Genomic DNA, 3,685 nt, shown 5'->3' on the forward strand with positions numbered 1-3,685 from the left:
CGAGAGGGTCTTCGTTCATACCGATCATCTCTAATCCTTCTCTCTCCTGGTGGTGATTCCTCTCTGTTACTTCTCCTTTTGGGTGAGTCTTCTCTTCTTTTGTAGGGAGTTGTACACTCACTAGAGTAGTGTCCGGGTCTTCCACAATTGTAGCAATTGCGATCACGATCGGAAGATCTTTTGTCATTGTAGGACCTTGACTTGGAACTTCTTTCTTTGCTTCTACTCTTGTAGAACTTGTTGAAGTACTTCACCATTAGGCTCAATTCTTCATTGAATACTTGTTCCTCACTTGATATTGTAGGAGCATCACATGAGGCTATGTAAGCACCACTTGACTTGTTGTGGAGCTCTTCTTTATTCTTGAGTGACATCTCATCAGCAACAATTCTACCAATGACCTCCGTTGGCTTGAGATCTTTGTTATTGGGCATAATTTGGATCAGTGTGCACACGGTATCATATTTTCCACCCAAGGCTCTCAGGATCTTCTTAATGATGAATCTGTCGGTCATCTCTTCCCTTCCTAAGCCGCCAATCTCATTTGTGATGAGAGCAAGCCTAGAATACATTTCAGTGACTCCTTCACCATCCTTCATTTTGAACTTGTCAAGTTGACTTTGAAGCAAATCCAATTTGGATTCCTTAACAGACTCGGTACCTTCATGCATATCAACCAAAGTATCCCAAATTTCCATTGCATTCTCAAGGCGGCTGATTTTGTTGAATTTTTCGGGGCACAATCCGTTGAAGAGGATATTGCAAGCCTGAGCATTGTATTGCAACATCTTCAATTCTTCTGCAGTCGCTTCCATCTTCAAAGGATTCACCTTGCAAATCAATACACACAATATCCCAAATGACAGGATTATGCCCAAGAATATGCATTTTCATCTCATGCTTCCAACTAGCAAAATTAGTGCTGATAAGCACATTTCATATATATAATTTGGGCACACAAATTCACCATTTATTGAGATATATCAATCGTTTCTTGCCTAGAATTATCGAATATTCAAATGATATTCACAAAAGAGGTCGTGACTATTTGTTTGTTTCTTTTGCAGAAAAGTGCGACAAGGCACTATAATCTACAAGTTTTTGTCTAGAAAGAATTGAGGAACAAGATCACGGGCAAGAAGAGAATAAAGAGGGACTCAAGCTTGAAGAAGATTAAAGCTTAGGGCGGGCTAGCTTAAGAAGTGGAGGGATCATCTTGTGCCAAAAGAAGGAAGGAGGGCCAAACTGAAAACGTTCAGATCTGATCGGAGGGGATCAAAATCCCTAGCAGCCTCCATTCCCAAATCGGGCCTGGCACATCTCTCTCTCCCTCACCCCTCCTTCTCCACCTCCGGCTGCCACGACGGCCAGGCCGGCGTGGCGGTGCGCCACCCAGCCATCTATCCACTCTGCCTCCACCAGCGCCATCATCACCACTCCACTGCGCCGCCGCAACTCCTCCATCCATCACCGCCGCCATCTCGCGCGCCCGACAAGACGAGGGGAGGCACAAGGTGTCTGATCCTCCGCGCGACCAACACCTCACACCCCTGCTTCTCTTCTTCTTCCTGAAGTCCTTCCTTTTGCCCCTCTTCTTCCCCATCGCCTTCCTGCTGCTCTCTCAACCTCCCTCTGCTGCAGCTCTTCTCTAAGCCCTCATGCCCCTGCCGCTCTTCCCTAACTCCATGTTCCTGCTGCTCCTCTTCTCCTAATCTTGTTGTTGCTCTTCCTGAACCCTTGCTGCTGCTCCTTCTCTCCTCCACCTCTTGCTCCTGCTTCTCTCTGAACCGAACTGGTGCTGCTCCCTCTCTCACGAACCTGTTGCTGCTCCTCTCTCCCTGATGCCCCTACTTCCTCTCTGAATTCCAAATTGTTCCTGTTCTTCGTCTCCCCCCTCTCTGTGTGTGAGTTAGTGTGTGCGTGTGCCTGTGTGTGTGTTTGTATGTGTGTGTAATTTCTGTGAACAATTAGAGTGGAGACTTGATAGATTGTACTCTGTTTTACACTACTTCAATATATGTGAATCGCCCGTTCGTTATTTGTCCGTTACATTCAGGTTACTAGTTGTGAATCTTGTGTTGTAACTGTTCATTGTGAAGTCAGATGTATGAACATGTTTGATTCTTTGTCCCTGTGATAGGTTCCAGTACATGTGTTTCTTTTATGTTGTCTCAATTTCTTGTGATATACATGATAGTGATATGAACCATTTCTGTTCCTGTCTTACAATCTTGCACTAGACCTTTTCTTACTTTCTAGCTTTTATATTATATTTGAAGTCTGCTTGTGTTAGCATTTTTAATTCTCAAGTAAAACAGAAAACACCAAAAATATAGTGAAGACAATCTTGTTCTCTTTTCCTTGTTCACATTCTGTTAGTCGGCGATCTTCAGGAATAACCTTGTTAGTTTAGGTTTTATTTTCCGCTTTCATCACCCAATATCGTGTTACCTAGCTTTAGCCGAATATAGTTGATGTCGCCTAGTCCCTGTGGAGAACACGACACTCACAGAATGGGGCGTTAAAACCCCAGTGTACCTACAACTGATCATTTTGGCGCCGTTGTCGGGGACTAGCGTCGAGCGATTATGTTACACTATAGACTAGGTTTACTTTATTTCCTTGTTTAATTTATCGTGTATTTCATTTTCTGTGTTTCTTTTATATTTTTTTCATTGCTGTTGCTTCGGCTTAATAGGATACTAACCTTCTGACTAGTATTTACTGTTTATGAGCGTGCGTAGGAAATCTGAACTATTTACAGGCTGATTGATAGTTACACTTGGTTGAGATGTGGCGATGCTTCGTGATGTTTGGATGCCAAGCAACCAATGCTATTTCACAGGGCCACTTTGGCCATCTTTTGGGGCGGAAAATTTTGAGCTAAAGCCTGGTCTTATTGCTTTGGTTCAACAACATCAGTTTGGAGGACTGCCTACTGAGGATCCCTATGAGCATTTACACCGAGTCATGGAGTATTCAGGTACAGTCAAGTACCATGGAGTTCCTCAAGATGCTATCAATTGCATGCTGTTCACATTCTCTCTCCGAGATGATGCTCGTGCTTGGTATCGATCCTTGCCATCAAGATCATTCAGTTGGAACGAGATATCATGAGCTTTCTTGGATAAATATTTCCCACTACACAAGCAGTCCGCAATTCGAGATGAGATCTTCAGCTTCGTTCAGCGTGAAGGCGAGAGCTTGTATGATGCTTGGGAGAGGTACAAAGCCTTATTCAGGAGATGTCCTAACCACGGGCTCGAGAGATGGTTAGAGCTGCAGATATTCTATAGAGGATTGACTTCGGACACTCGAGCTTACGTCGATATGGCATCGGGTGGAGCTATTACAAACAAGACACTTGATGATGCTTTTCTGCTGATTGAGAACATAGCCTTCCACCAACTTCAGTGGTACAATGAGAAGCCCACCTCTGATTCAGTTGCTTGCTTGCAACAATTCACTTCATGTCAGCAAGAATGTCTTACACAAAAGCTGGAACCAGTTTCTCCGTGTGACAAGATTGAGCTTTCATGGATTATCTTTGATGATGATGACACCATCGTAGTTGGCACACACACTTCAGATCATATGGATACCAGTGTTAGAGATTTAGTTTTGCATTGCGATGATTCTTCCATGGATGAGCCAGAGCTGCAGTTAGTTGTTTATGATATTGAGG

The 3,685-nt window shown here is 43.8% G+C and overlaps 1 non-coding gene across 1 annotated transcript; it reads right to left on the reverse strand.

Annotated features, from left to right (window-relative positions):
- Window positions 1-3,159: 3,159 nt before the first annotated feature.
- On the reverse strand, window positions 3,160-3,263 carry LOC125541848. The gene has a single exon (XR_007297693.1). It is a non-coding gene; the product is annotated as a small nucleolar RNA R71 (small nucleolar RNA).
- Between the last annotated feature and the right edge of the window lie 422 nt (window positions 3,264-3,685).

The sequence above is a fragment of the Triticum urartu genome, chromosome 2, assembly GCF_003073215.2.
Source record: "Triticum urartu cultivar G1812 chromosome 2, Tu2.1, whole genome shotgun sequence".
Classification (NCBI taxonomy): domain Eukaryota; kingdom Viridiplantae; phylum Streptophyta; class Magnoliopsida; order Poales; family Poaceae; genus Triticum; species Triticum urartu.